Source organism: Balaenoptera borealis (genome assembly GCF_965194805.1).
Source record: "Balaenoptera borealis genome assembly, chromosome: 3".
In the NCBI taxonomy this organism is placed as follows: Eukaryota; Metazoa; Chordata; class Mammalia; order Artiodactyla; family Balaenopteridae; genus Balaenoptera; species Balaenoptera borealis.
This window is the reverse complement of record NC_138866.1, coordinates 32,798,297-32,820,821: the sequence shown is the minus strand read 5'-3', so window position 1 is coordinate 32,820,821 and position 22,525 is coordinate 32,798,297. Positions and strand designations below refer to the sequence as shown.

The following is a 22,525-nucleotide window of genomic DNA, read 5'->3' as shown; positions in this document are numbered from 1 at the left end:
AAGCACGTGTACACACACAAACACAAACTCACATAGTCGGGGGGTGGGGGGGGGTTCTGAATTTTCAGAATAATGTCTGTCTATTATAGAAATTTTTGAATAAAGAAAAATATAAAAAGAAGGAAACTCCAATCACCTATAATCCTACCCAATTACAGCAACTGCTAATATGTTGCTGTATTTTCAGCCTATTCTTATGTATACATATTTTCTGTTTTACAGTGTCATAAACATACTACAGATCATTTTGTGTCCCATTTTTTCCATCAATTCCCTTATCATGAAAAATTTCCCATGTCCTTAAAATATTCTTCAAGAACATGCTTTTTATTTATTTATTTTTTAAAGTTTTGCACTTCTTTTTTGGTTCTTTTTTTTTTGTATGTTTGTTTTGTTTCGGTTTTAATTTATTTATTTTATTTATTTATTTATTTTTGGCTGCATTGGGTCTTTGTTGCTGCGCGCAGGCTCTCTCTAGCTGCGGTGAGCGGGGCTACTCTTCATTGCGGTGCACGGGCTTTTCATTGTGGTAGCTTCTCTTGTTGTGGAGCACAGGCTCTAGGCACGCAGGCTTCAGTAGTTGTGGCATGCGGGCTCAGTAGTTGTGGCTCACGGGCTCTAGAGCTCAGGCTCAGTAGTTGTGGCGCACGGGCTTAGTTGCTCCGTGGCATGTGGGATCTTCCTGGACCAGGGCTTGAACCCATGTCCCCTGCATTGGCAGGCAGATTCTTAACCACTGCACCACCAGGGAAGCCCAGAACATGCTTTTTAGTGAGAGTATGATGTTACATCCTATAGGGATTTTCTAATTTGTTTAACCAGTCTCACTTGTTGGACACTTTGACTGCTTCCAGAGTTTGTTTTATAACTAGTACTGCAGTGACCCTCAGGCTGACATATCTTTGCGCCCCTCCTGACAACTTCCCTAGGATTGAATCTTAGAGGTGGAATGTCTAGAATATCATAGGACACGTTCATCTCAGCTCTCTGGAAACAGGTTGCCAAAGTCCCCTCCACAAAGGTCATACACTTGGGTGAGTGGGGTGGGAGAGGCTTGGCCCCTGGCTGTTTCTCTGGAGGAAGAGCAGCGGTAGCAACATGGATTGGACGGCTGCTATCTACAGAGCACCGCACCAGGCACTTGATACAGATGATTTCACTCAATTTTACAACAAAAGAGGCGTTATTATTGTCTCTGTTTGACCCACTAGGAAACTGAGACTAAGATTCAGACACTAACCCAAGGTCAGTCTCCCAGTTTGCACCAAAGCCAGGCCCGAACATCAGGTCCATCGAAGTCCAAAACCCATGCTCCTCAATTTTTAAAAAGTTTTGGTAAATTTTCAAAGAAAACCATTTTTCTAGGTATCCATGTACCTGGGGCCACAGTTAGGGTTTCAGAGCAAATTGAGTAGGTCCATGAATTGGTCAATAGGTTTTGAAATGCAGATATAAATTCCACGCAGACAAAAAAACAAACCAAAACAAAACCACCAACCATTTAGCCAAGATACTGGAAATGACAACAACAAAAACTTTTGGGAAACAAATTCTTGATTCATAACCGTCAGCCTTACCTTAAGAGTGTGGCAAAGGGAAGTCAAGTTGTGAGTCGTGGATTGAAAAACCTTGGACAGAACAGAATGACGGTAGAGCCAAATCATGGCCTGTGTCTGGGGGAGCAACAGAGCCTCCCAAGTGCCTCAGTCAGGCCCTGGGGCGCAAGTGGTCAGGGCTGCAGCTCAAGCAGGGCTGAGCGAGCCTGTGGCCTGTTTCACTGGGTCCTAAACCCCTGCATGAAGTAGCCAGGAGAAATCAGACGGGCCTGTCAGCCTCCGAAAGATGGGAGAGCCACGTGGGCCAACATCCACGGCCCAGAGGCAGTGGCAGAGCCTGGACACAACATAAGCCACTGTAAACCCTGATTTCCTGGGCCCCTTGGCACAGGGGCCTCTGGGCCGGACACCTGACCCCGAAGGGATATTAGAACCCAGTCAGCAGGCCATTGCTTCACTGTTTAGAGAAGCCCCACAGAGCCTGGGGATGGCGGGGAAGGCAGTTATCTTTGTCTCTCAGGCCAGCGCGGTCCGGTGGAAATATAACACGAGCCACCTACATGGCTTTAAAATTTTCCAGTAATAGCATTAAACAAGTAAAAAGAAACAGGTGAAACTAATTTTAACATATTTTATCAAACCCTGTATATCTAGAATAGTATCATTCCAGCATGTATTCAATATAAAAATTACTAAGATATTTTAATAACTTTATTCATATACTTTACATTCTTTTTTTTTCATATTAAGTCTTTGAAATGCAGCATGTATATTACATGGACAGCACAACTCAATCTGGACTCGTTACATCATTTCAAGCACTCACTGGGCACGCAGGCTGGTGGCTGCAAGACGGACAGCTCAGGCCCCACCCCTGGTCCCCTGTAGTCACCACCCCTGCTGTGAACAGGCCCACAGTATCATCCCACCCAGCCTGACATCTCTCCACCCCTGCTCTCCTCACAGTGCTTTGCACCCGGGAGCCCCTTACAGAGCCTTTGTAACAAGGGAAAAGAAGCCACTAGGATTGGCCTGGGATCTAATCGGGCGCTTATGAGACAGGTAATGCTGTCAAATCACTCCCTAACTCTAGTTCTTCATGGGGAACATGGGGAGCCCAATGGTTTCCCTGCTTCCTTCATGGGCCTGGGGTGGAGAGGATCCAGTCCCAACCCTTGCCAACCTCATGGCAAGGCCAGGGATGGGCTCATTTGTCCTCATCCACAGTTCACTACACTTTTACCTCCCATCTTCTGAGAACCCTGTGTGCTCAGCTCTGCCCCAGGAACTGCAGAGTGGACCCGAGAGATAGAAAACAGCTTCCGTGGCCTCAGGAGGGCTGCCCAGCCTCCTGGATGTCAAGATGGACATTCAAGGCAGCCAGAAACCACATGCATGCCCCAGACCCCCAAGCACAAGCCCTGGAAGGGCAGCACACTTGCACAGTTTGGAACGGAGAGTGTAGAGGGTCCGAAATGACCTCTCCAGTGGGGGTACTTAGGCGGGGAGAGGTCATAGCACCCTTCTGTTACTCCAGAGGCAGAAAAACTGCCTCTGTTACTCCAGAGGCAGAAAAACCTCAGATGAGAAGCAAAAAAGAACTACTACATTTCATCAATACTAAGATGTACATTTTTTTTCATATTTTATTGCCTCTGAAATCTGAATGTATCTCACAATTGCTGGCAGGTCAATTTATCTGGCAGTTTTTTTCTTTCTCTCTTTCTTTCTTTCCTTGTTTTATTTCTTTCTTTGATGCCTCTTAGAAATTTTTTATTGAGGTATAATTGACAGATAAAATTATAAGATATTTAAAGTGTACAATATGCACACATACATCATGAAAGGATTCCCCTCGAAAGATGCTTCTTAAAATTGATGGCATGTTAGACTTGATGAAATACATTATTTATTGAGCCCTGAATATGTTGCAGGCACCATGTTGGTCAATTAGCATTCATTATCATACAACTTATTACAGATGAGGAAAGCGACTCAGAGAAGTTAAGTAAATTTCCCAAGGTCACACAGCTAGTAAGCAGCCGAAGCAGGATTCACACTCAGGTCTGCTGGTCCCCAATGCCCCTGTGTTTCCCACCACATTGTCCTAGCCTCCCTCCTTCTAGATGAAATGAGGGGGACAAGGTCAAATCCAGGTTGTTATTTTTGTCTTGGATGTGTATGTCCTGGATGATTCTCCTGGGTAGGTTACTCCGTCAGCTCTACTTGGATCCTTACTATTCAGCTGCAAGCTCAGAAGCTTAGGAAGCCCTAGTTCATGGCTCACAACTCACCTGGCTCTGGGGCAGCAGCACAGACATCCCTGGCCTGTCTCCACCTCCCGTCCTCCCCAGCTCTAATTTTGGGTTTCCTGTTGCCTTCCCAGGCTCACTGGGTGCTTTCCTGGCCAAGCCTACCCCCTGCTCCTCCGCCCACCCCAGATTCTGGGGAAAGAGGCTAAAGGAGCTCCACAAGGTGGCAGTTTGGGGCAAGACACTATTGCTAGTTGTCTCAGCAGACTGAAACTGACAGGATGACCAGGCCTGGGCTCCCACTTTCAAAACAGCCCATGACAGAAGAGGCCACTGGGAAGGCCTGCCTGGGTTCCAGCCCTGGGGGGACCAGTAGGATTGGAGGTCAAACCAGGGTGAAGCGAGGGGACAAGTCCCAAAGAGTCTGAGGGACCCCTCTCCTTTCTCCTCCTCTATGCTGCAGCCACCCACCCCCCAAGGACCAGACAGCACCCCCCAGGCCCACGCCCCACACCTCGGGGCTCCGGCTTTGCCTGTGTGTTCAGTTTCCCCCTGCCAGGCCCTGAAGTTTACGTGGACCCGAAGTCGATGCTTTGGGCCTCAAATCTCTGCTGGAAGACTGCTGCCTCTAGGCAGGCTTCAGCCCTCCCAGGCCCACCGGTCCCCTTCGCCTCTGCCAGAACCCGCCTCCCTGAGTAGTTCTCACCTGTACCACCATGAGGCCTCGTTACTCTCCTTGGCTTGTGGACAAAAAAAGCTGCCTGCCATTTCAGTAAACAGGCTGCCCGCCCCCAGGCCACCAGCCACTGCAGCTGCCCCCAACAGGGGCACCCTGACGGGAATTCAGGATGGAGAGAAACAGGATACTGGCCCCGGAGAGCTGAGGTGCATATCAAAGGAATGATTTCAATCAGCCCAGACTCTTGCATCTTCCCCTACAGAGAAAATCTCTAAAATCATTAACTTGAGATGTCTGCTTTTGTGATTAGCAGTAATCTTTACTACATGTTTGTTTGTCTGTTTTTCAGCAAGAACTGTGTATCCTATCTCCTCCCTTACCCGTTCGGAACAGTTCCTCAGAGCGAGCTATCTGAAAGGCTGTATCCCGGGCTGTAGTCCTCAGTAGGGTCCCCGAATAAAACATAACTCTCAACTTTTAGTGTGTGCATTTTCTTTTAGTCAACAGGCTCAACAAATATTTGTGCCTACAATAGGTGGACGCTCTCCTAAGTGCTGAGGGGACAGGACACCACAGAGGGGACGCGGCGTAGAAGCAGACACGGTGGAGGGCTGCAGGCGGCAGCAGCACTGCCAGGGAGCGGGCTCACACCGCCCGGAGAGCAGCAGCGGGCACCTCCGCTCTACCCTCCGGTCTCAGTGACGTCAGCTTGGTATTGGAACTCAGCCCTGCTGGGAGGATTTACTCCATGGAAATCAGCAAACCAGGACCTTTTTTTCCCCCCTAAACAGCAAGTTGTTAAAGACGGACTAACAGGCCACTGTGGGAGGAGAATGATGAGGGCCATGGGCCTAGGGGGAGCCACTGGTTTGGGTTCCCCCTAAAAACACACCCTGAGACAAGGAGTTAGGAAGAAGTGGTTTATTTCGAAAGTGATCTCAGGGGACAGCAGCAGTGAGGCAGGGAAGGGAAGGAACTTATTTCAGGGGGTATTACAAGGCATTTCGCCAACATGGGCAAGCAGAGCTCAATCCTGGGGACCACAGACAGCGAGGAGCAGAACTCAGTCACCCACCAAGCCCTGACGAAGCTGGGGCGTTTATTCACCCCTGTGAGTCTGGTCGGCACTGACTCCCTGCTCCTTGGACCCAGCCTACTCCTGCCTTCCGGAGACTATAAATCCCCCAGGGCAGAGACTGCTACTCTGTCTACTGAGGTTCTTGAGACTCTTTCGGGAAATCCATGAAATCAAAACTATTTCTATAACAACACTAAGACGTTAGTGTTTTGCCTTCTCATTCTCACATGGGTCTACAGTAGAATTTTCCAGAGGCTGCATGACATGTAATATTGCAGTAGATTGCAAGCAGAAGCAAATGTGAATGTCCAGCTGTTCTTTTAAGCCAGACATTAAAGAGATTTGTAAAATTGTAGAAAAAAATACTGATCTTCTCACTACTAACTTTTTTTGCTTTGGAAGGTAAAATTATTTTTCTTAAAAAGTATTTCATTATAAATATGACAATATTTACATTCTTTGTTATTTTTAAACAATAAATTCTATTTTAAATTTTTCTTAGTTTTCAGTTATATGGTAAACACTGTTAAAAACAACAGAACAGGCCCAAAATGGAGTCACTTATGCTAAGCCCCATGTCACCAAATTAAGACTTAAATACTTAATTGCTCTCCCAGAAATGGAATCTTAAACCAGTCAATCAGGAATCACCTCCTCACAACTAGGGAGGTGATGTGCCTGGTAGACCCCTGCCATCCCCTAGAGGAAAGTAACCTTGCTACAACCAATCCACTTTTTGCTAGTATAACTTCTTTGTCCTGCTCCCTTCTGCCTATAAAATGTTTTGTCTTGTACAGCTCCTGCTACATGGTCTGTTGCCCAATTCATGAATAATAAGATCTTTAAAATTTACTCAGTTGAATTTTGTTTAAACAACATTGATAGATATAACCCCTACAAACAAAAGCGTTTGCGGGTTCACAATTCTTTAAGAGTGTAAAGGAGCCCTGACACCAAAAAGCTTGAGAACTGAGGAGTTACTGTCTAATGGATAAAGTTCCAGTTGGGGGAAGATGAAAAAGTTCTTGGAGATGGATGATGGTGATGGTTGTGCAATAATGCAAATGTACTTAACGCTACAGCACTTTACGAATACACTTTAGGGCTTCCCTGGTGGCGCAGTGGTTAAGAATCTGCCTACCAACGCAGGGGACACGGGTTCGAGCCCTGGTCCAGGAAGATCCCACATACCGCGGAGCAACTAAGCCCGTGCGCCACAACTACTGAGCCTGTGCTCTAGAACCTGCGAGCCACAACTACTGAGCCCACGTGCTGCAACTACTGAAGCCTGCACGCCTAGAGCCCGTGCTCCACAATGAGAGAAGCCACCACAATGAGAAGCCGGTGCACCGCAACAAAGAGTAGCCCCCGCTCGCCACAACTAGAGAAAGCCCGTGCTCACCAATAAAGATCCAACACAGCCAAAAATAAATAAAAATAAAAATAAATAAATTTATAAACTTACACTTTAAAATAATTTAAATGGTAAATTTTGTTATGTGTATTTAACCACAATTAAGAGAAAAAAGGGGGGAAAAAAGTTTGAGAATCACTGTGGGCTCAGCTCAAGGAACAAACTGCAGATGTGTTGTGGTGACCATGCAGAGAAGGTTCTTTGGGGAGAATTAGGCCTGAAACTTTAAAAACTAGGAACATGCCAGATGATTGCTTCATGTATCATTATCTCCTCTTTCATCAACCCCATTTTACAGATGAGGAAACTGAGGCTCAGAGAGGTGGAAAGATTTGCCCAAGGTTAGTACCATCAGGATTTGAGCCCCGGCAGGATGGTCTGACCCTACTGGACCCTCAGTCCCCCAGGTCACAGTCCACCCAGACCAGGAGCTCAGCTCCAACTGAGCAAGTCTTTGTCATGACAATATGTAACTTAACCCAAGGCAAACAGTCCCTATTTAAAAGGAAATACCCCATTCCCACTGCAAAGCTGTTTTACAAGATGCTTTGTCATTTTCCTAGATCTTTGAGCCTTATCGAAAGTGCTTAACAAAGTCTCAGCAGGGGACCAGATTTGTTGCAATACAAAAACCCCATCACCAAGTACTGGGGACGGAAGCCAAGCACACAGGTCAACAGAGACACTATGGGGGCAGCTTCTGTTATTGAGTCCAAGCTCACCCTGCTCGCCGCACGACAGACCAGTGAATCGGGAGATGAGGTGTTGAGGCAAGGAATAGCAACTTTATTCAGAAAGCTGGCAGACCGAGAAGATGGCACACTAGTGTCCCCAAAAAACCATCTTCTTGGGGTCTGGATGCCAGTGTCATAAGACAGAGAGGCGGAGGAGGTGAGGAAGTAAAGTAAAAATGCCATTAGTTTTGCCTGGCTTGGCCAGCATAGGGAGGGGATGTGTTAATTTCTTCTTTTCTGCAGCCATTCACAGGCTGGCAGGGTCAGATTGTCTCTCTGTGAGCTGAACAAAGGCACTTTAGTTTAACATTCAGGCACAGGGGCAGGGTTCCCTGAGGCAGGCCATTATGTATGATTATAATAACATAAGCAACAAAAAGCAAAGTTTAAAGTCAAAGAAACAGATCCAACATGGAGTCAGATTTGCTCTTCCCTGTTACATGTGTACCTGCAGCTGTCAGCCCAGAGGAGCAAGCCAGGCTGCTGGGACTGTTAGCCGTTGATTCTACTTTAGAGGCAGCAGAAACTGAGAAAGGTACACTCTCTACTGTAGCCGTGGTGTCTGGTCCATCTCCATTAGAGGAATGTGACCAGGGCCACGGGCCCAGGGAGACGACAGGGCTATGTGGCAAGGCTGGACTTGGTCTTCATCACTGTGCTTATAGATACTTTGATGAGATTTGAAAGGAAAGTTCATCACACAGTTAAAATCTGAGGCCCGTTATGAGACCATAGAACCTATGGTAATTGAATTAAAATGCTAATTAATCCTGCAGTGATTTTGTGATGCATTCATTTGTTAAATGTAAACGCTTAAAATGTGGGCAATTTTATAACCCCAGTTTCTTTCAGTCTCCCTCTCTCCATCTCTCTCTCCACATATGTGTGGGGATGTGTTTATAAATACACACATAAGTATACATGTGTGTACACACACATATATGTATATATGTTACACATTTATATATACATCATAGCCTTCAGAATCTAGCTGACCCAAGGGGGTGGTCAGGGGAAGGGACAGTCCCAGGTGGCCCACCACCCCAGCACCTTCTCCAGGCGGAATCCCAGCTTGCCAGCCTGGAACCTACAGACAGCAGGCCACACAATCTACAAGAGCCTGCTAGAGGCCATTGTTTCTGGTTTCCACCTAGGATTAGTCCTCTGGGGCTGCAAAGTGGGGTGTAAGCCCCCACTCTGCAGATGGGACCACCTCCCAGCCCAGCATACAGAAACTACCAGGGCCTCTGAGCCCCTGCCTCTGGTCTAATGGAGAAAATTGCAAATAAATAGTGAAAACAGCGCCACGTACAACATTGTTTCACATAGGTTATCTCACTTCATCCCCCCAGGAACTCCACTGAGGTATTGTTGAAACTGTGCAACCCAGATTGGGACTTGAACGCACAGTCTTTTAACTGAGATCACACACCAGGTCTCAGGACTTAATGAAGCTCAGGTTCTTGATGTCTCGTCCCAGAAAGCATTCTGTGAGGGACAAAGTGATAGGTAAGAAGTGGATTAATTTAGAGAGAAACACACTCCACAGACAGAGTGTAGACGATCTCAGAAGGCCTGAGTGGCACCAGGGTATGGGGTTGTCAGTTTTTATAGGGGTGGGTAATTTCATAGGCTAATGAGTGGGAGGAATATTCCAGCTATTTGGGGGAAGGGGCAGGGATTTCCAGAAATTGGGCCACTGCCCACTTTTTGACCTTTATATAGTTGGCCTTGGAACTGTCATGGCGCCTGTGGGTGTGTCATTTAGCTTGTTGATGTGTTACAATGAAGGTATACTGAGACTCAAGGTCTATTGGTAGTTGACGCATCCTCCATCTTGGACTTACTTGGTTCTAATGGGTTTATGTCATTTTTTTCAAGGTTGTGCTCTGCCCCCTTCCCTCCTGTTTCACTGTTACACCCACTTTAGAGAAGAGATCAGGAAATGGAAAATTGAGAGAAAGTGTCAGAGCTGGGATTTGAGTGCAGGCCGGACTCTAAAACCCTCACCCTTACCTCTGAATCCAGCTGCTGGGTGAAGAACTGGACAAGTGACCCCTATTTAGGTGGCCTGCAATATTTTCTATTTCTTTCTGTGGAAAAGGCAATTGATTTTTTTCAGTTATTTTTTTTTTTTTAAACTGAAATGAATTTTAATACAGAAAATGAAGACAGCGTTTTGCAAATTTATCACTCACAGGGGTATCTCTATTTGAGGAAATCAGCATGTTACACTTTGAGAGATGAAATGTCACAGCTTGTACACCAAAATCAAAAAATGAAATTAAATTAAAAAATGAAATGGTTACCAAGGTAATGCAGGTCAGGGGATCAAAGGTGAAGGGTCACACATTATTAAAAAGAAATCCAAAGGACGGCTGCATCATGAGCCCTCACTAGTGTTCCAACGGTGCTTCTCTTTGGGAAAACTTGAACATTTCGGCAGACATTCAAGCAGCTTTTTCGGTAAAAAGATTTTTACATGACTACTATTGCTGTTCCCATGGTCATTTTCTATAGGTGGCACGGTGTTGAGGACACAGTAGGTACTAGTTCCGCAGAATACACTTTGGGAAGCGCTCTTCCGGCTTGTTTCCGGCAGCCGTTTCCCCTCCACCAGCCACATCCTCCTCCTCTTTGCGACCGGGACCCCGAGCGCACGGGTACCGCCGCAGCTGCCAGCCCGCCGACCCTGTTGCCGCCACGCACCCGCTCAGTTATTATTTTAAAAGGAACCTTTTCTAATGGAGAAGTTGGAAAAGTATAAATAGTTACAGTCAGCATGATACCAAAACCGAGCAGGACCCTAGGGGCCCCTCCCAGATAAAAAAGCCTTTCTGGGCCCCCCTTTCTCATTTGCAGAAAAAGGCTTTGGTTTCCTAGACCTTACCTGAGTTCCAAAGAGCAGAATCAACCAGTACTAATTAGGGAAGTGAGGGCATGGAGAAACCAAGGAAAAGCAGGCAAGAAACAATAGTGCAGAGATAAAATACAGTCCTAGTTCCTCCTCAAGGGATGTACATAACAATCTGATACATATCTTTGAGTTGTTCTGCAGGAACTAAGGCCCCCACCCAGGAGGAGGATGGTAACTACAGGCTGAGACCCCAGACTGGCTGGAACCAGAAGGCTGATGATTGAGATTCCTGGAACACTGCCCTGTTACCTCACCACCAACCAATCAGAAGAAAGTCACACACCTGCAGCCCTCGCCCCAAATGTTGCCTTTAAAAACTCTTCCCTGGGGGAGGGGGGGATGAATTGGGAGATTGGGATTGACATATATACACTATTGATACTATGTATAAAATAGATAACTAATGAGAACCTACTGTATAGCACAGGGAACTCTACTCAGTGCTCTGTGGTGACCTAAATGAGAAGGAAATCCAAAAAAAGAGGGGATGTATGTATACGTATAGCTGATTCACTTTGCTGTACAGTATAAACTAACACAATATTATAAAGCAACTATACTCCAATAAAAATTAAGACAAACAAACAAAAAAACTCTTTCCTGAAAACCCTCAGGGAGTTTAGGTCTTTTGAGCACAAGCCTCCCATTCTCCCTGCTTGGCCCTTGCAATAAACCTTTCTCTGCTCCAAACTCCGATGTTTTGGTTTGTTTGGCCCCCGTGTGTGTGTTGGGCACACAAACTTGAGTTCGACAACAATACCACCAACCCAGAAATAAACACTGAACATTTGGGGTATGTTTCCTGTATACAGTCATTCACTGATGTATAAGCTCAATATTGGGATAGAATGTATTTGCTCTTGTTAAAAATAGACTGAAGCTATTACAAATTTTATGAGTTTATTTGAGGAAAAATTGATTCAAACTGGGCAGCATCTCATCTAGCAGAGAGAAAGGGCTCTGAGGAGCTGTACAAAGTGAGACTTCTATAGGCAGAAAGGAGCAGGGACAAGGAAGTTAAACCAGACAAAAAAGCAGATTGGCTATTGCAAGGCCTCCTTCCTCTAGGGGATGGCAGGGGTCTACCATGCAGATCACCTCCCTAGTGCTGATCAGGTGAGTCCTGATTGACTGGTTTAAAATTCCATCTCTGGGAGAGGCCAAAACTATAATTAAGTCTCAGTTTGGTGACATGGGGCTTTGAAACAGGAGAGAAGGGGGCAGGGCACAACATTTAAAAGAATGACATAGCCATAGGACATGACAAAAACTGGTTAGAACTAACTAGATCCAAGATGGCGGAAGATTTGACTTCCAGTGAACCTTGAGCCTCATTATACACTCACTGTAATACATTAGCTAAATGACACACCCGCCAGCGCCATGACAGTTCTGAGGCTGACCATCAAAGATCAAAAAGTGGGCAGTGGCCCAATTCCTGGATATCTCTGCCCCCTTCCCCAAAATACTTGGAATAATCCTCCCCCTCATTAGCCTACGAAATTACCCAGCCCATAAAACCTAACCACGCCATATTTCAGGGCCTCTCACCTTCTGAGATGGCCCACACTCTGTCTGTGGAGAGTGTTTCCCTCTAAATAAATGCACTTCTTACCTATCACTTTGTCTCCCACTGAATTCTTTCTGCGACGAGACATCAAGAACCTGAGCTTCATTAAGTCCTGAGACCAGGTGTGTGATCTCAGTTAAAACACCGTGAGTTCAAGTCCCAATCTGAGTTGCACCGTTTCAGCTTTGCATAAGTGACTCCACTTTGGGCCTGTTGTCTTGCTTTTAACAAACCCCATGAGGAAACGGAGGTTAAGAGAATTAATTAAGTTGCCCAAAGTCACACAGACAGGAAGGGACAGAGCCTGGGGGTTGAACATAAGCAGCTAGGCTCTGGAGCCTGTGCTTTCAAGTGACAGGGTTCAGGACACGCTACCCTTAAATACGGCACCTGGCATATTGAACATGCCAAGCTGAAGGATTTGAGAAATTGTACGTGCAGGAAGGAATTTCTGACCTTCCCCTGAAGCACGTTAAAAAAAACGTCGTGTGAGAGGTGCCCTCCCTATGCCCAGAGGAAAAGAGCATCCTTATCTTTGAAGATGAAGGGACAGAGAGAGGAATCTGAAGGAACAGGCCTGGCTAAGTTTCCCCCAGTTTACTACACTTCCCTCATGCTTTCTGTCCTTTCATATTTCTCCATGACTTTCCATTCTTCATCAAACCTAATATAAAAGTGCTCAGGTTTAACCATTTCTTTAGGTCTTCATTTTCCTTACGAAGGCTCTCAGGTCACATAAAATGTATATTAAGTAAATGCATACACTTTTCTCTGGTTAATCTGTCTTTTGTTACATGGTCCCCAGCTCAGAGTCCAGAATTTAGACGGGTAGAAAGAAAGATATCTTTCCTCCCCTACATGACTCTACAATTTCCTCTATATCCTACTTTGGGCTTAAATTTTGGGCATTCCTCCATGCCATCCTGCATTCTTCTCCTACATTTGTGTAATACTTTGTATTTCTCAGTGAGCAAGGTTTAACCACACCACCAAAAAAACAAAAACAAACCAAAAAACAAAAACAAACTCTCAGCATCAGCCTGACACCTGACTTTAGCCTTTCTCAGATCAGGGTCCTTAAACCTTCCGAAGTTCAGGAATCAAAAATCCTATGAGTATTTTTAAGTTTTGTGTTCATTGAAATAAATAATCTTAAGATTTTTTTTACAGGTTTTAAAGGTGAGGTTTTTATATCGATATTTCACAACTGAAAGACACTTAAAGTTGAATAAGGCCTTAAATTTTCAAGTCAGGGGGCTTCCCTGGTGGCACAGTGGTTGAGAATCTGCCTGCCAATGCAGGGGACACAGGTTCGAGCCCTGGTCTGGGTAGATCCCACATGCCGCGGAGCAACTAGGCCCGTGAGCCACAACTACTGAGCCTGCACGTCTGGAGCCTGTGCTCCGCAACGAGAGGCCACTATAGTGAGAGGCCCATGCAACACGATGAAGAGTGGCCCCCTCTTGCCGCAACTAGAGAAAGCCCTCACAGAAACGAAGACCCAACACAGCCAAAAATAAATTAATTAATTAATTTAAAAAAAACAAAAACAAAAAAACAACACTTTGTCGGAAAAAAAATAAATTTTCAAGTCAGAATTTCTCAAACTGGGTTCTGGGAGGTTTTCTTAAAAATCTGTGAGGACATGTTCCTTTTAAATGAAATTATTGCTCCCGGTGAACTAGCCTGTTTTACTGAGGATTGCCCAATATGTGCTTTTCCCCAAATGAAAAGTATTTTAATATATGTAATTGTAAAAATAACACTCGCTTCATGTAAAAAAAAAAAAAAAATCAGGTAATACAAATGGTACAAAGAGGAGGTCGTGAGGAGGGCACACCCTAAAGAAAGGAGAGCTATGGCGGGCGAGGAGGAGTGAGGGGGAGCCCGAGGGGTCCTGGGGGTGGGGAGGAAGTCCTCCTGGGTAGGAAAGCGAAGGCGGGGGTGGGGATCCTCTTGCAGGCAAGGCTGCTACTTAGGGACCCAGTGCCTGGGCAGGAAGAGCCGGTGTGGCCACCACCCCCAGCCTCTGGTACACCAGGGCCAGGCAGCCCCAGAATTCTCCCTCGGCTCCCAGTGTTACCGAACCAAAATCGGGTCCCACGTAAATCACATACACATTCTGGCAACTGCCAGAGGCCGTGCATCAGGTGAAGCAGAAGCCGAGAACCTAGTGCCCCTGCCCCCAGCTCTGTCCTTCCGCAGGCCTCCCCTCCCGGCCGGCACAGCTCACAGAAACTCCCGGCCCTCTCTGGCTGGAGGGCCTGGACCCCCGGGGCACAGAGGAGGGGTGGGCGCACATCGCCCCCTCAGCCCCTCGGGGCCCAGCCACGGAGGCAGCCCCTTCCCCACGCAGCCCTGTTCCACAGAGCCGGGTCAGAGGACTCACAGGCTCTGTCTTCTGCCCAAATAACTGAAGGTCTAGGCAGGGACCCCAAGACCCTTGAGGCCCTGAGCCTGGGTGAACATCAGGCCTGTGGCCACAGCCCCAGCAGGCTTTCCCAACTCCCTCGGGTGCCCTTCCCTGGCTGTTGGGCTGGCCGGGGGCCTCAACTGGGGAGAAGCACAGCAACAGCAGTGGCAGCGGGGCCCAGATTGAAAAGCTGGCCTCCCTCCTCGCAGCCTGCCTCAGAGTATTCCTGCTGCTCCTGTGCAAGCCCTGGGTTTACCTGGTGGGAGCTCTTCACTGCAGAGGGTGTGTCCTGATTGGATGGCACTTGTGGGCTCCCCTGAAAAGCAGCCCCACAGCGACCGGGACTTAGCTCCCAGAAGGCTTGTTGCAGCACCTCGTCTTCCCCTGTGAGGCCCTTCCCAGGGACTAGCTGCTCCAGATCCCAGGACTGATGCCACCCTAGTGACACCTGGGGCAGCTGCTCGGCAGGCCCACCAAACCCTCACTCAAGCCTGCTCGCGGCAGGTGGGCGAGTCAGCTCAACGATATTGAAACCCAGTCTCCCAAACCCGAGTTCCTCTGCTGAGTTTATGATTAATCTCTCTATGCAAAACTTTATTCCCTTTCTTGTCCCAACCCTGTACCCTCAGGATTGAGGAGTATCAAAGAAAAGGGGGATTGAAACTGAGCAGGATCCTGTGAGGCCCTCCCAGGTACAAAAGCCTCCGTTTCTCATTTGCAGAAAAAGGCTTTAGTCTCCTAGACCTTCCCTGAGTTCCAAAGAGCAGATTCAGCCACTTACTAATTAGGGAAGTGAGGGGATGCAGAAACCAAGGAAAAGCAGGCAAGAAACAATAGTGCAGAGATAAAAGAGTCCTAGTTTCTCCTCAAGGGATGTACATAACAACCTGATATATATCTATGAGTTGTTCTGTGGGAACTAAGGCCCCTACCCACGTGGAGGATGGTAATTACATGCTGAGACCTCGAGGGGCTGGAACCAGAAGGCTGATGATTGAGATTCCTGGAGCACCGCCCTGTCACCTCACCACCAGCCAATCAGAGGAAAGTCACACACCTGTAGCCCTCACCCCAAATGTCACCTTTAAAAATGCTTCCCTGAAAACCCTCAGAGATTTTAGGTCTTTTGAGCGTAAGCTGCCCATTCACCTTGCTTGGTCCTTGCAATAGACCTTTCTCTGCTCCAAACTCTGACATTTCGGTTTGTTTGGCCTCACTGTGTATCGGGCACACAAACTTGGGTTCAACAAGGATGCCATCCTGTGCTTTCTCCGTGCCTCCTGCCAGGCAACACAAAGGTCCCCAACAATGCCAAGGTGCTTGATTTCCATGGGGGTGCAGGGGAGGGGAAAAAGTCTTTTTTTCCTCTACCCTTCTTAGGTTCATTGTACAGGGGCCCTGTATATTATACTAACAAAGCACAGATTAACCAGAGAAAAATAAACAGAAGTTTAACATGTGCACCCCACTTGCACATGGAAGCTCTCAGAGTTGAGTAACTCGAAAGAGTGGTTAGAACTTGGGCTTGTGTAGCATCTTAACAAAAGAACAATACATTTTTAGAGAAGTGACATGCAGCTCGATATCAAAAAAACAAACAACGCAATCCAAAATGGACAGAAGACCTACACAGACATTTCTCCAAAGAAGATATACAGATTGCCAAGAAACACATGAAAGGATGCTCAACATCACTAATCATTAGAGAAATGCAAATCAAAATTACAATGAGATATCACCTCACAACAGTCAGAATGGCCATCATCAAAAAATCTACAAACGATAAATGCTGGAGAGGGTGTGGAGAAAAGGGAACCCTCTCACACTGTTGGTGGGAATGTAAATTGATACAGCCACTATGGAGAACAGTATGGAGGTTCCTTAAAAAATTAAAAATAGACCTACCATATGACCCAGCAATCCCACTACTGGACATATACTCCGAGAAAACCATAATTCAAAAAGAGTCATGTACCACAATGTTCATTGCAGCACTATTTACAATAGCTAGGCCATGGAAGCAACCTAAGTGTACATCGACAGATGAATGGATAAAGAAGATGTGGCACATATGTACAATGGAGTATCACTCAGCCATAAAAAGAAACGAAACTGAGTTATTTGTAGTGAGGTGGATGGACCTAGAGTCTGTCATACAGAGTGAAGTAAGTCAGAAAGAGAAAAACAAATATCACATGCTAACACATATGTATGGAATCTAAAAAAAAAAAAAAGGTTCTAATGAACCTAGGGACAGGACAGGAATAAAGATGCAGACATAGAGAATGGACTTGAGGACACGGGGAGGGGTAAGGGTAAACTGGGACGAAGTGAGAGAGTTGCACTGACATATATACACTACCAAATGTAAAATAGATAGCTAGTGGGAAGCAGCCACATAGCACAGTGAGATCAGCTCCATGCTTTGTGACCACCTAGAGGGGTGGGATAGGGAGGGTGGGAGGGAGACGTAAGAGGGAGGGGATATGGGGATATATGTATACGTATAGCTGATTCACTTTATTATACAGCAGAAACTACACAACATTTTAAAGCAATTATACTCCAATAAAGACGTTAAAAAAATTTTTTTTAGAGAAGTGATAAGACACAGGAAAAGGACTGAGTTTCTAGGGTGGAAAATTGTGGGAAGGCAAATATATGGGGAAGCCAATGGTAGCTAAGAGCTAGTTTTAGCAAGGTTTGTGTGTAGATTCCTCTGATGCTGTCTCTGGGTTGCTGAGGATCTAGAGTTGCAGCCAGTGATTAACTTCTGGACTTCCTGGTAGAGAGCAAAGTTTACAAATGATACATACATTTACAAATTTATGTCCTGCTTTTAGGCAAATAGGAGAAGGGAAGAGAGCTTTTCTTGTATCTTCTTCTTCTCAATTGCCTTCAGTTCAAAATAATCCTTATGTTGAAGTGGCATTTTTTGGAGTGGCATCAGGGGCTACCCACCATGATGGAGTGCCAATGAAAGGAACCTCAAAATAGAAGAAAGGAGAGGAGGGATTTCTTCTCTCTTGGAGGTTCACACCCTGGCATCCTCATCTGCAAATTGGGGCCATCAATCTCCAAGAGTCACCAAGGACGGGAAATGAGATTGCATCTCTGAGCACCTACCAAAATGCTTGGCATGTAGACATTAGTTTGAATCAGAATATCTGACTATTATAAAGTTCTTTCTTATGTCCTGACAAATTATTCCTCCTATTAATGATGAGATCTTAATCTAATGCTTCCCAAAGTGTGGCCCGTGACCCTGCTTGGACTACTTACTAGATTCTACCCATAATGTCCCGGGGACAGATTTCCAGTTGTCTTTGCTCCTCTTAGACCCACTCAATCACAATCTTAGGGGACAGAGCCCTGGATTCTGCATCTTTGACAGACTCCCTAAACAATTCTTGGGCATAGCAAAGTTTGAGTACCACTAGTAAAGTGAATGAAACATCGTTTCTGGAGATTAGAGAGACCTGGGTTCAAATCTCAGCTTGGCCACTAACTTAAGGTTTCTATGCCTTGGTTTCCTGGTTTTTAAAATGGGGATAATAATAGTATGTGTGATGATTAAATGCAGAGAAATTGCTTAAGACTTGGGCCAGCACAAAGTAAGTGTCAACAAGTGTTAGTCATTGTTTTTCTCCTGCTAAATGTTGCTTCTGCTGTCCCTCTGTGGCACAGACCATGGCCCCCAACATCCCAGGAACAGCCCAGCTGGGACCCGTTGGGAGCAGTGCAAAAGCAAGCAAGGAGGATGTGAGGGCTCAGGCTCGGGTCTTGCCCCCTGCTCCTCTCAAACTGGGTAACGCTGTAAGGACACATCTGGCCACTGGAGGGCAGCATCCACCTAGCTACTTAAGAACAGCTTTCCCAAAAAGCAGCTTTCTGGTAGCAGTGGGGAAGGTGGAAGCCTTAACGGGGGCTTACTGGACACTGGATTAGTTGCTTCATTCTAGGATTTCATTTACATCCACCCTACTCTAGGCAACCCTTAGTGGATAGATGTGTTCTAAAATATAACCTATAAAGAGAAGTTTTACGTAAAGAACCCTATTTTCCCATTGCCTTGAATTATAAAATGAGAATTTTGATCCTAACTCTGGGCTCTCCCACAGGTGCCCAGTGACAGTTTTCTGAGTGCCCACATGCCTGACCACCAGGACTCCCCACACCTCCCCAAGGCATGCAGGAATCTCCCTATTTTCCAATCCTGCCAGCTGCTGGCTGCACATGAAGAAACACGTAGTCAGCCCAGAGAGAGGTGGCAGCCCCCTTCCCACACCTTTGGTGTTCCCTTCTCAATGCAGCAGCAAGGACAGTTTCTGCAGCCAGCGGGTCCAAGTGTTCTAGTACTGTGTGAGGACAAGTCATGGGGCCCCTGGGCGCCCATCTCAAGAGTCTCAGGTGAAGTCACTCTCCCAAGCATGTCCCCAAGAATGGTCTGTGTCTTAGTTTGGGTTACTTACCCCCAAGGAAATCTCTAGACGATGGTGTGCTGTGAACTCACTGGACTGAAGCAGGACAGCATGTTTGAGAATGAAGTCCATCCAGAGAGACCAGGTCCTGCTGGCAGCATGTAAGCCCCTGCCTCAGGCATTACCTCTGGACACTTCAGTTATCCAGGCCAGTAAATCACCCTCTGGCCTTACCAGCTTGGGTTGGGTTTTGTGGCTCTTGGTCTAGAAGGGTCCTAACCAAATACACAAGCTAATAGTTACTGAGCATCATGTTCAAATGACGCTGGGTTGAGTACATGCATGAGGTATTACATCTAATCATCTCAGGCTGATTGTGTATGAAACCAAAATACCCTTTTCTCTCTCTCCATCCCCCCTTTCTCCTCCCACCCACCTTGGCTACAAGCTTGGCTGTTCTGGACAGAGCAGGAAAAGGAAAATGTGTCACGAGGTACCAGGATCCAGTTCATCTCACCCACAAGATTGAGCAGACATGGGGCTAGGTCTCTCCCCCACTTCAGCATTGCTTCATTTTGTCTGTTAAAGACCAGCTTTCCATGCTTCTCCTGCAATTGGCAGATAATGTGAGCACAAGCGTCTTCTGAGTTTCCAAGCTATTGGTCCAGCGCAAGATCAAATTAGCTCTTTGAAGCTGCTTCTCCACACTGTTCACTCATATTAAGTTGAGGATCTTGGTCTCGTTTCCAGGGTATCTCCCACATCCTGTTTTTTTTAGACCCACTTTCAGGGTTTTACATGCATTCCCATGAAATGTAACCTTATAAGATTACTCCCATCATTATTGCCTGTTGAGATCTTTTGAGATCCTAATTCTCTCATTTACCTTATAGGCTTCATAGCACCTGTGGGTTTGATGAGTCCAAGTCAGTAGGACTTAAACAAAACAGAACCAACAATCGGTCCTTACAGCCTATAGCAACCTCTCAGAAGTCATCAGATTCATAAGGCAGCACACTCTGGGCACGCTTTTTGTTTACACAGCCACTTAGCACTGCAGTGGGGCTCTCTATCGTCCCCACCAGGAATAGAGGAGACGCTGCTTGTCTGAATTTCAACAAGGACTGAGACATCTTTATATTGCTGTTTCTGAAGAGCCCAGTACCAACCCCAAAAGAAGACAATGTTAGTCAAGCAGCGCCTGCTCTTCATGGAACCGGGCTGCCCCCAGGGATGACTGCATCCTTTTACAAGTGTTCACAAACCTCTTTCATATAGCTTGCTTTCAGAAGCCATCTTCCCAGGTATTAAGAGTTTGCAAAATCTCTCTTGCACTTTCTGTTGGAAAAGTAGGATTCAAGGAGATGTCTAAGCAAAAAAGGATAATTAGAAATGGAAGATGCTAGAGAGGGGCGATTAGAGACCATATGTTAAAGTAATCTGTGATAAGAATGGATGTTTTACATTGCCTGAGGATCTCTTAGCTTGCCGAATTACATAGAGTAGGTTTAGGATGAATCTTTCTTTTGTTCTCTCATCAAAAATAGAATCCAGAAGGTTGGGGAGTTGACAGGGAATCTGTTCCGTGGACCATATTTCATTGAATCTAAAATACGGTCAGATTTAGAAGATGCTCCATTATTTTGTAAACCATCAAGAAAGAAAATGTGTAACCAACTAAACTGTAATACAATGCTTTCTTATCATTCTTTTATTTTGTACTTATGTGCATTATGTACTTATTGAAAGAGCTCTTTTAGACTTTAAACGTTTTTATCATCTGTCACTCTTGTGCAGAGATAAAAAAGAAAGTATGAGCAAAACAAATTTGCTAAAACTTCCTCAAACGCAGAGTCCAACTCTTCTGAATTCCTTGTCAGAGTCTTTAAGTGCATTTTCCACACGCCATTTCGATCCATAGCATTAATAATGCAGCTTTTCATAAGAGAGAGCGCCACTATGACCTCCAGATTGTCTTTCTGTATACCCCTTCTGCAGGCTTTGATCCTGGTGCCTGATCTTACTAGAAGGTGTTAATGGAAGTATGAGACAAAACCGGGACTCACTTTCCTACTTCAAAAGGGCAGGCAATGACTCTAGGTCATGACTGCCACCTTGCCAACAGCAATGGTAGGATACCATTCATTCTAACGTGAGATTGGTCATAAGTTACATCCCAATCTCAGAGATGTGAAAATTGATAATGAACTGAGGTAGCTCTTATAAGGCCGCCTTTTGAGTTATCTGTCGCACCCAGCTCCTGACCGATGGCCCCAGCCTCATCCACTGGTAGGAATCACCGAGTCAGACCAGGCCAGGCTGGGCCAAGTGGGTCCTGCCATCTTGGAATTGGGACTAGCTCCTTGTGTAGAGGAAAACACTGGGGTACGTGGGGTCAGCCTCTCCCACCACAGGGGTCATGACCAGAGAGAGCTGGGCCCGAGAGAGGAGCAAAGCTCCCACACAGAGAGGGGCCAAGATGAGATGGAGAGATGGCAGGCTCCTGGCTTCCCGAGGGCTTTCTGGGGGCTGTGGCTAGTCCCTATCTGAAGCTGGGCTGCCGCCTAGGCCCTGGGTTCTGGACACACCCTGAAGACTATTTCCCCTTTGTCTCTAAGCCGGCGAGGTGGTCCAATCACTAGCAAAGGGTCCCACTGCAGCACCTTAGCTGTGCTTGCTCAGACAGGGGCTCCTCCACCACTCTTGGGGCTCTGAAAGCCTCCACGGTCACAGAGTGGCTTCTAGAGCTGTAGTTTAGCTGAAGGACCCTATCCCACCATGTCTGAGTGTCCTGTTCTCTCTGGGCCCTCCCTGCCTCGACGTAGGCTTCCAGCTCTGATGTCCAGGTTTGCCCGGTGCTGGGTGTGAGAGGGGTGTCTGTCCAGTGCCATCCTCCAGGGCACTGCATGTAGACAAGGTTCTTCAATGGTTTCAGTGGCGGTGCTGCTGTTTAGTTACCTCTCTTCTGTCCCCCTAGGTTTGGCCTGGTCTGGGGGTGAAGGAGCAGCCTGTGACCTCGGGGCAGACTTGTCCGTGTGAGGTCATCCACCCCATCAGTGGTTAAGCCCACAGCCTTCAGCCCCTCAGCCAGTGCCACTAACCAGGTGAGCTAATCAGCCTACCCACCTCCTGCTGGGCCTAGTCATTCTGGCCCTTTTGGGGTTTCGGAGCTTTGAAGCTTCCATCTCCCTCCTCTGCAGACTGGCGATTTTAGGGTTAGGAGTTCTGGTCCAGTAGCTGTGACAGCCTCCCAGGGCTGACGCTGCAAGTTCAGGCCTTTGAAGCGGGGGTGGTTTCTCCAGAGCCTCAAGCCTGTAACATGGGTCACTGGCGTCAGGGAGGCAGCCAGCTTCCCAGAGGCCTGGATAATGGAGCAAGTATTAGTGTCCTATTGTTGCTGTAACAAATTACCACAAATGTAGTGGCTTAAAATATGAATTTATTATCTTACAGTTCAGAAACCCAAAATGGGTCAGCAGGAGGCTGACCCC

General features: G+C 46.5%; 1 pseudogene across 1 annotated transcript; it reads right to left on the bottom strand.

The window, feature by feature from the left end:
* Positions 1-6,154: 6,154 nt before the first annotated feature.
* LOC309625219 (calmodulin-binding transcription activator 1 pseudogene) lies at positions 6,155-16,908 on the bottom strand (annotated as a pseudogene). Its single transcript has one exon. The product of its transcript is annotated as a calmodulin-binding transcription activator 1 pseudogene (transcript).
* Between the last annotated feature and the right edge of the window lie 5,617 nt (positions 16,909-22,525).